Raw genomic sequence first — 11,297 nt, forward strand, 5'->3', positions numbered from 1 at the left:
GGTCTATATGGAGGCATTACCAAATGGACCGATAAAAACTTAATCCGATATACGTTTTTGTGAGCCTACACCCAGAAAAAAGTGTCTTCGAAACTAAAGGAAAAAATGTTCATCAATTTAGTTTAGCCATTTTATTTCCATTCAGTTAAATTTTTGTGTGAAATAATAAAATTTACTTGTTTCAGTAAAAAAATCCTAAACTGAAATCAGTTAGGAATAGTTCATTAACTAGAATAAAGCATAGTATTTTACTAATACTGTTTTCTTCGCTGGGTATAAGAATTTACTACTGGAAAAGAACATTTTATTCACTGATAACAAAGCATTCGTAAAAATAAACAAAAACCGAACTAAAACCAAGTTTCCTCAAATTTAGTAAGATTTCTTATAAAATGATAATTCTGACTTCCTTTATTATAGAAAGCTTATCATACATACCAATAACACTTGGCATAGAAAAATATTTTAGTTCACACTTGTTAGAATATAGGAAAATTTCCTACATTTCTTTTATCTACCTGTAATCGATACCTGTCATCGATGTAATCGATGTGTTTGCGCGTGGGTTGGTTTTTTAGTTGGAATCGCGTTGTTATGGTATACGGAGAGATTGTTAAAAAATAATATAGTAAAATAATATTATAAAACAAATAAAATATATAAAATATTTGTTATTTTAAATTAGTGAGAAAAATATTCGTTTTTTTTTTTATAAAAAAGAAACCACCAGCAGAATAACAACCCCTTCATTCGACTTCATTTTGGAATCTTCAATTATCAGGTAATATTCAGTGACGCTAACCTTTTGTGAAAAAAATGGTTTTGGATTTTTTGTTTATATTTGTAGGTATTGAAATTGTAAAAGGTGGACAAAATTGCTAGGCAGCAAACTATTCAAAGTGAAAAGTACTAGAAGAAGAAAAAAATGTGTTTTAATATTTCAAGGCCAGTCGATGCTGTTGATTCTATATAAATGTATTTAATATATTAATAAAATATGTCTTTTATTGAAGAAAAAATTGCTTATATAAATACATAAAATTGTATTTAAAAGCGAAGGTAAGCAGATTTAAATTTGAAGTAAAAGGTTTACTACAAATATGTAAGATTGTCCAAATGAATGAAAAAAGTTCAATAAAATCATTCCATATATGAATTCAATTCAGTTCAATTTTTTCATTCTGTAGTATAGTGGTACATAAATATAGAAAAATGTTAACTAATATATGGAATGCATTCTACCTAATTTATACGAAAATCACATCATTCAAACAAATAAAAATGTCTTTGGCGCTATACGAAGTTCAACTTTCTTCACAATGAGTTCATTTTAACTTAAGGAAGGGATCACTTTTTTCTGGGTGTAAAACACCAGACTATTTACAATTTTAGGCAAATCGGATAAAAACTATGGTTTCTAGAAACCGAAAGAGTTAAATCGGGAGATCGTCGTTTTCGTTTTCGGCACACCTCTTTATGACCCGAAAATACCTCTAGATTTCCAATTTCAGACAAATAGGATAAAAACTTCGGATTCTAGAAGCCCAAGAAGTAAAATCGGTAAATCGGTCTATATGGGGGCTATACCAAAATATGGTCCGATACTCACCATTGTCGGCACACCTCTTTATAGTCCTAAAATACCTCTAGATTTCCAATTTCAGACAAATTGGATAAAAACTACGGTTTCTAATAGCCCAAGACCCCAAATCGGGAAGTCGTTTTATATGGGGACCATACCAAAACATGGACCGATACGCCGTTTTGCCACGATTTCGACCTTCAAACGCTCCAATAACACCATATAATAGTCACTGTTGATGGTTTGTCCCTTCTCAAGATAATCGATAAAAAATATTCCATGCGCATCCCAAAAAACAGAGACCATTACAAGAAGAAAAATCGGTCTATATGGGGGCTTTACCAAAATATGAACCGATACTCACCATTTTCGGCACACCTCTTTATGGTCCTAAAATACCTCTAGATTTCCAATTTCAGACAAATTGGTTAAAAACTACGGTTTCTATAAGCCCAAGACCCCAAATCGGGAGGTCGTTTTGTATGGGGACCATACCAAAACATGGACCGATACTCACAATTTTTGGCACACGTATTTGTGGTCCTACAATACCTCTAGATTTCCAATTTCAGGTAAATTGAATAAAAACTGCGGTTTCTATAAGCCCAAGAAGTAAAATCGGGAGACTTTATATATATTGGGAGAGATCAAACATATAAATGTTTGGGCAATACCCAAAAATGTATATGCTTGAAGCAAAATATGTTTGGGAGTATATGTTACAGAAGCGATTTTTTATGAGGGTGTGCACAGTGGTTCCAAATCGCTTTTTTGGAAATAATTTTGCAACTTTAGAACGGATAAAGATATCAACATATAACGGATAAAGATATCAACATATCTTTGTATGAAAGCTGAGGTGTTTTCCTCTAAGTTTGCAAGTTTGTGGGTGCCTAGTAGGTGCACGGGCTGACCTGAAAATTTTTTTAGCATTCAAATCCACAATTATGGACAATTATAGAGCGTGTGCGAATATATATATATTATAGAAAAAAAACGTTTGGAAAACGTGTACCGAAAACGTTTTTCTTTTGTTAGAGTTTTTTGAATTGCTTCGAAAATTTTAAACTTTTATCAACAAAAAAATTCGTTTGTTACAAATTTTTTATTTTTTCAATGAAAAAAGTTATTTTTGAAACAACAACAGAGTCCATTTCGTTTATATCAAACACTGTTCTTTTCTGACTTTTGGTCTTTAATAAAACACATTTTACAGTTCAAAATTTAATATAGTACAATGTAATGTTGAACATTTTTTTAGGAATCTTCCGAACATATGTAGAATATATGTAAAAAAAAAAAAAAAAAAAAAAAAAAAACTTTGGTCGAAGCAGGGATCGAACCCACGACCCTTGGCATGAGAGTCAGACGTAGCAACCACTGCTCCACGGTGCCAAACTAAATGTTTGTTTCTGTTAAATAAACTTTGTTTATTCGGTTCGTGGGCGCAGCAAGCTATGCTATATAAATATAACTTATATGGATATTTATCTATTGATGACCATAACAGGTACATAGCTCAGTGGTTAGTGTGTTGGCTTACAAAGTGCATGGTCCGCGGTTCGATTCTCCGTCCAGGCGAAAGGTAAACAAATTTTAAAAATTTATAAAATCGTATAATTTCTTCTACATTGTTTGTATTACAGAAAAAGGTGCTAAGAACTAAAAATCTTCGTTGAAATGAGAAAGATGTGAGGGAAAATGCAATTAGCCAGAAAAATTTTTTTTTGAGTTAGTCTTTATGAAATTGTTTTTACATCCTGGAAAAGAATAAACGTTTATCACAAAAAGTATATACTTTTCTTCCAAATACACTTCCTTACAGCGAAAAGCAAATGAGAAACGAACTTTGTTTGTCTAAAAGTTCGTTTGGGAGGAAAGAATTATTTTTTTGCGTGTAGTTCGAGAGATATGGGCCTACAATTTATTTTTTTTGTTGAAAAATTTCAACAAAGTTGGGTCGGTATTTTGAACCTAGAAGTTCCGTTTTTGTACCTATGTGCTTTAGATTACAAGTTGTAGATTCCACAATTTGAAATAAAAAAAATACAGAATTTTGTCCAATTTTTTCGAAAGAGGCTTTTCCATTCTTTCTGTCGTAACATTTTTTTCTGGACTTCTCCCAAATAAAGATACGTTTTAAGTTTTTTATCAGTCATTTTGGTCAAGTAGTATATGAGTTCTTCTCAACCCAAAATCGACAATTTTTTAAAATGAAAAAATTTTGTTTTAAAAAATTCTCATTTGGCAAAGGATTGATTGCTAAGATTTTCCAAAAAGCCACATGTGTCCACTAACTAACTGTAGAAGGTTTCAACATCATACCCGTAAACAGTTGAGAAATATGCAAATCCCCACTTTGGGGATTTTCGATACGAATTTTGGGAATGGTGTATTCAGCAATAAAAACTCTGAACAATCATAATGATATCATAATTAGTTCAAAAGTTATAAAGGTTCCAAATCAAATTTTTAATTCCCAAGAAATTTTATTTTTTAACAAATTTGTTCCTTGCTCCAAAAAGATTAAATTTTCTTCGTAAAGTTTAACTTTTTGTCGTAAAAAATGTTACGACAAAGAGAATGGCACCTAAATTTCGAAAAAAATTGTCAAAATTCTGCATTTTTTAAACTCCAAATTGTAAAAGCACATAGGTACAACATTTTTTCTTTTGAAATATGTAGAATTTTGTAGGGAATATAGAGAAGACATGGATCAGCCTAAAAACGGACCCTCTAGGTTCAAAGTACTGACCCCACTTTGTTGAAATTTTACAAAAAAAAAAATAATAAATAAAATAATATAATAATAACTATAAAATATATTCGCACACGTATGCTAACTTGTATATAATCACCTCCAACGTCTTTCAAAAGCATATTATTTTTGGACGCGGAACGTCTAACATGTTTGCAGCATCTATTTTATTGGTTTTGGAACATTATGCATCTGGCTACATCTAGAGAAGGAATATAATCACCTCCAACATGTTTGCAAGGCATATTATTTTTGGGCGGGGAACACTAACATGTTTGCAGTACCTATTTTATTTTTTTGGAAAATTATGTACCTGACCAAGCATATTTATGTTTGGCCAGAAAATGTTTTTCCGGGAAAAATCAAAATAATATGTTCTTGAAACATGTTTGAGGTGATCATATTTCTTATCTGCGTGTATCGGTAAGCTCTCCAGCATTTAATTGTGAAAAATCTCTTTTGTTTCTCGTACCATACTTGTACCGTATTTACTCGTACTGTACTTGCTCGAGAGCTGAACGGCTCAACACATATTGAAAAATGAGCTTGCACTAAGATCCAAAAGAAAAGTTCCATTTAAGTTCCAAAAAGGGCAATATGTACAAGGAGTTGCTTCAATTACTCGAAAGTGGCCAGTAAACAAATTTGGTTTACTTCGATGAGAGCCCATTCCAAATTGATCAGTTTGTGAACAAACAAAATGATCGGATTTACTTTGCAAGGGGGTCAGTTGAAAATGCAAACCTAATTTTATGTTCATATACTAGAATGACAATATTTCTTGTAAATCGGACAAAAACGTTGGCCTCTGTGGTCTATTAGTGTAAAACGAACGAAAGTTATATATATGGGAGACGTAAAGTCGAATGGTATATATTAAACCGGAGACCCTTGGAGGAGCAAATTACATTCGATCCGCTTTATGATCGTACCTGATGTAAGTATACACTCTCTATGAACCATCCAAAAATTGGTCCATAGTTATATATAGGAGGAGGAGCAAATTTCATTCGAACCGCTTGAATTTTATTACGTAAAGCTATTATTTACATGTCCTCAAACAGCCAAGCAAAAGTGGGTTCATATCGGTCAATAATAATACAGTTAATCCTCTCAGAAGTGTACATTCACGGTCGCCTAAGGTTTGTCCACATTTTTTGCTTTTAAAATAGTCCATTTTATTCCATTATAAAAAATTTTGTCAATTCGATGATTTCAATTCCGATGATTTCGATGATTTTTTGCCAACTTAAAAGGGTGCTGACAAAGATTACTTTGTGTCGAATTTGGTAAATAAACGCAATATAGAAATACAATTTTGACAAAATTTTTTGTAGAAATAATATTTTGACAAAATTTTCTATAGAAATAACATTTTGACCAAATGTTCTATAGAAATAAAATTTTGACAAAATGTTCTATAAAAATAAAATTTTGACAATATTTTCTACAGAAATAAAATTTTGACAATATTTTCTGTAGAAATAAAATCTTGACAAAATTTTCTGTAGAAATAAAATTTTGACTAAATTTTCTGTAGAAAAAAATATGACAAAATTTTTATATAAATAAATAAAATTTTGACAAAAATTTCTATGGAAATAAAATTTTGACAATATTTGCTATGGAAATAAAATTTTGACAAAATTTTTTATGGAAATAAAATTTTGAAAAATTCTCTATAGAAATTAAATTTTAACAAAATTTTCCATACAAATAAAATTTTGATAAAAATTTCTATAGGAATAAAATTTTGACAAGATTTCTATAGAAATAAAATTTTGACTAAAATTGCTATGGAAATAAAATTTTGACTAAATTTTCTATGGAAATAAAATTTTGACAAAATTTTCTATAGAAATAAAATATTGAGAAAATTTTCTATATAAATAAAATGTTGACAAAATTTTCTATAGAAATAAAAATTTGACAAGCTTTTATATAGAAATAACATTTTGACAAAATTTTCTATAGAAATAAAAATTTGACAAGATTTTATATAGAAATAAAATTTTCTATAGAAATAAAATTTTGACAAAATTTTCTATAGAAATAAAATTTTGACAAAATTTTCTATAGAAATTTTTTGTAGAAATAAAATTTTGACAAAATTTTCTATAGAAATAACATTTTGACCACATGTTCTATAAAAATGAAATTTTGACAAAATTTTCTATAGAAATAAATTTTTGACAAAATTTTCTATAGAAATAAAATTTTGTTGTTTTTTTATTTCAGCTTAAAACCATACATTGACTAAACTACAAGTGTAGCTTAACCAACAGAGGAAAAGAATGTTTGTCAAATTTATTTGGACAAAGCCCTATAGACTGCAAGATGGTTGGATGGACGCACGTTTCGGAATTACCACATTCCTCATCAGCATCCTCTACTTGCAGCAAAACTATTAACCAATTATCAGAATTTATTCACACATTCTTTTCCTCTGTTGGTTAAGCTACACTTGTAGTTTAGTCAATGTATGGTTTTAAGCTGAAATAAAAAAAACAACAACAATGCTTAAAGAACGAAACCAATAATAACAAAACCAAACGAATGAAATAAAATTTTGACAAAATTTTCTATAGAAATAAAATTTTGACAAAATTTTCTATAGAAATAAAATTTTGACTAAATCAGAAAAAATTCTGATAATTGGTTGATAGTTTTGCTGCAAGTTGAGGATGCTGATGAGGAATGTGGTAATTCCGAAACGTGCGTCCATCCAACCATCTTGCAGTCTATAGGGCTTTGCCCAAATAAATTTGACAAACATTTTTTTGCTCTGTTGGTTAAGCTACACTTGTAGTTTAATCAATGTATGGTTTTAAGCTGAAATAAAAAAAACAACAACAATGCTTAAAGAACAAAACCAACAATAACAAAACAAAACGAATGAAATAAAATTTTGACAAAATTTTCTATAGAAATAAAATTTTGACAAAATTTTCTATAGAAATAAAATTTTGACAAAATTTTCTATAGAAATAAAATTTTGACAAAATTTTCTATAGAAATAAAATTTTGACAAAATTTTCTATAGAAATAAAATTTTGACAAAATTTTCTATAGAAATAACATTTTGACAAAATTTTCTAGAGAAATAAAATTTTGACAAAATTTTCTATAGAAATAATTATTAAATAATTAATTTACTGTGGCTAACAGCCACCGTAAATTAGGTTTCTATATAGGTCCTTATAGCCCTAGTCTTCGACTATTTCTAATTTTTTTCAATGTCCAATATACATGCGATATCAAAAAAAGTTTTCTTTTAAGTGGAATCCCGGAAGCCCTAAAACTTGGAAAAATTCCAGCTTGTTCCGATATTCGGAATCGCATACCGCAAGAATTTATTTTTCTTGTAACGGAAAAATAGAGATACTCTCGGACTCCACTACAATTTTAATTTAAACTTCTCATTAAATGAATTTTATTAACAAGATTTAAGTTTACAAGTTTCAGGATTAAGAAATTATGGTCAAATTAAAATTTTGCGATTCCGAATTTGGGAACATGGGGGGGTAGTATATTTTATTATATAAACCAACCAATTTCACCAATTTCCAAATATTTCTGGAGAAAATTATTGAAATAAAGCTATCAAACAAACATGCAAGCATTTGAATTTAGTCTGTTGATAAAAATTATCAAAAATTTCAATGACTGTGACCAACAAATGTCTGTCTTTCTGTCCTAATTATGTGTGTTGTTAAAAACTTTTTTTCAGATTACAAAATTCGACTGATAATTTTAACGAATAAATTTTCTCTATAAACATTCAACATAAGAACAATATATTTTAAGTGTTTGAAGTCAATATTTGATTTTATGTTACTAGACAGACTTTAATAAGTGTTGTTTCATGTTGCTAACTATATGAAGTAATTCCAAAAAAAAAATTGTCCAATTTGATTGTACATTTAAAAATAGGTGATAGATAATCATAGACTGCTAGACTACAAATTATGCTGATAGTAGTGGATTTGGCGTTAATTACTCGATTTGTACACAGAAAAAGAAAATCCCGTAGTTAAACTAACACTCAATTTATCTTATTTTTATTGGAGAAAATTATTTGTTTGTAGTTAAATTTTATTATATTTCCAGACAGACCAATGAAATTTTCCTTAGCCCAAGTATGTCTCAAAATTTTTTTGAACTTAACGTGGATATGAAGTTCAATGACCGTAGACATAAGATCAAAGTGAACTAAGCAGAAGAAATGTTTGTACGTTACCAAAATTAATTTTTCTAAATTTGAGCGAAATCCACAGTGGTAGAAAACTTGCTGGTGTGCTGAACATATAGCGAGAACGGATGCAACACATATTGAAAAATGAACTCGGACTAAAGCCAGTGAAGTTCCAAAAAGTGCAAGAGCTCACCTAATATTCTGATCTTATTCCTGGATATTTTAAAGTCTACGTTGCTCAATTGAATTCAGCAATATATATTGTATATGTATATAATTAGTTTAGAAATGTACCTCTTTGTGTCACACTACTGAGCGTATTTCATAATACGAAGCCCTGATTACAATGTTTCTTAGGAAAACAAACAACTAGGATATATTTACGAATGAGTGTACATACATAAAATAAACAAAACAATGTCAATAGGAAATTTGCAATACAAAATAGTTTAGAACTTGAACTTAAAATGTAGCAATAATGACGAATCACGTACGAAAAGCGACCGACAACGATGTCCATTGTTATAAAATTTCAAATAAATAAATGATGAGGCTTGCCAAGTCATCCATGTGCCATTGGAATAAGAGCTTGGCTTATCGGATGCGTTTTCTCATTTATTTAACGGCAAAGTAAAATAAAATGATAAGAATGAGTTATTCATTTAAATATAATATTATGACGAATACACTCGGAAAAATACACTTGGTAAGTTTTAAGGTTCACGGTGGCTCCTAGAGCCAAAAATAAAATTTTATTCCTTTAGAAAATGTTGCCAAATTTTATTTATATTTTTTTTTTTTATTTTGTAAATTTTTTTGTCAAAATTTTATTCCTATAGAAAATTTTGTCAACATTTTATTCCTATAGAAAATTTTGTCAAAATTTTATTCCTATAGAAAATTTTGTCAAAATTTTATTTCTATAGAAAATGTTGTCAAAATTTTATTCCTATAGAAAATTTGGTAAAAATTCTATTCCTATAGAAAATTTTGTCAAAATCTTATTTCTATAGAAAAATTTTGTCAAAATTTTATTCCTATAGAAAATTTTGTCAAAATTTTATTTCTATAGAAAATTTTGTCAAAATTTTATTTCTATAGAAAATTTTGTCAAAATTTTATTTCTATAGAAAATTTTGTCAAAATTTTATTTCTATAGAAAATTTTGTCAAAATTTTATGCCTATAGAAAATTTTGTCAAAATTATATTTCTATAGAAAATTTTGTCAAAATTTTTTTTCTATAGAAAATTTTGTCAAAATTGTATTCCTATAGAAAATTTTGTCAAAATTATATTTCTATAGAAAATTTTGTCAAAATTTTATTTCTAAGAAAATTTGTGAAGTACCTCTTACGAGTAGTTGAAGAGGAATATAATAATCTACCAAAATTTTATTTCAATAGAAAATTTTGTCAAAATTTTATTTCTATAGAACATTTTTTCAAAATTATATTTCTATAGAAAATTTTGTCAAAATTTTATTTCTAAGAAAATTTGTGAAGTACCTCTTACGAGTAGTTGAAGAGGAATATAATAATCTACCAAAATTTTATTTCAATAGAAAATTTTGTCAAAATTTTATTTCTATAGAGAGTTTTTTCAAAATTTTATTTCTATAGAAAATTTTGTCAAAATTTTATTTCTATAGAAAATTTTGTCAAAATTTTATTTCTATAGAAAATTTTGTCAACATTTTATTCTTATAGAAAATTTTGCCAAAGTCTTATTTCTATAGAGAATTTTGTCAAAATTTTATTCATATAGAAAATTTTATTCCTATCGAAAATGTCAAAATTTTATTCCTATAGAAAATTTTGTCAAAATTTTATTTCTATAGAAAATTTTGTCAAATTTTATTTCTATAGAAAATTTTGTCAAAATTTTATTCCTACAGAAAATTTGGTAAAAATTCTATTCCTACAGAAAATTTTGTCAAAATTTTATTTCTATGGAAAATTTTGTCAAAATTTTATTTCTATAGAAAACTTTGTCAAAATTTTATTTCTAAGAAAGTTTTGTCAAAATTTTACTCCTACAGAAAATTTGTCAAAATTTTATTCCTATATAAAATTTTGTCAAAATTTTATTCCTATAGAAAATTTTGTCAAAATTTTATTTCTATAGAAAATTTTGTCAAAATTATATTTCTATAGAAAATTTTGTCAAAATTTTATTTCTAAGAAAATTTGTGAAGTACCTCTTATGAGTAGTTGTTAACTTTTCCAATTTTTTGTGACAATTTTGACTAGTTTTGTTAAATAAATTTGTTGTTAGCTTTCAATTCAAAATATTAACATTTTGTTAATTTTGAAAAAGTAGCGTTATTTTTGCAAAGTTTGTAAAATAAGTTTTATTTTTTTCCCCCATTTTGGCCATATTGGTGGTACATTGAGGACTTGTAACAAACAAAAAATATATCTCTGGATTGCATTTCTTTTTTTATTTTTGTTTTAAAATTGTTGTTAGTATCAATTCAAAAAATTAGCAAAATTTTACAGAACAATTAATTCTGAGTGATACATTTGTTTACCAGTTGCATTCCAAGAAATCAGGAACCCCAATCACAGGAAGGACAACTCTTCACACGCAAAGAAAAAAAAAAACGTTTGGAAAACGTGTGCCCAAAAACGTTTTTCTTTTGTTTGAGTTTTTCGAATTTCTTAGAAAATTTTAAACTTTTATCACCAAAAAAATTCGTTTGATACAAAATTTTTATTTTTTTTCAATAAAAAAAAATTTTTTTGAACCAACAACACAGTCC

At 27.8% G+C, this 11,297-nt stretch overlaps 1 long non-coding RNA gene across 1 annotated transcript; it reads left to right on the forward strand.

Annotated features, from left to right (window-relative positions):
* The first annotated feature begins 713 nt into the window (after nucleotides 1–713).
* On the forward strand, nucleotides 714–1,019 carry LOC142240447 (uncharacterized). The gene is made up of 2 exons (XR_012723279.1): nucleotides 714–781; nucleotides 848–1,019. It is a non-coding gene; the product is annotated as an uncharacterized LOC142240447 (long non-coding RNA).
* The last annotated feature ends 10,278 nt before the right edge of the window (nucleotides 1,020–11,297 follow it).

This window comes from Haematobia irritans, chromosome 5, assembly GCF_050003625.1.
Source record: "Haematobia irritans isolate KBUSLIRL chromosome 5, ASM5000362v1, whole genome shotgun sequence".
Lineage (NCBI taxonomy): Eukaryota > Metazoa > Arthropoda > Insecta > Diptera > Muscidae > Haematobia > Haematobia irritans.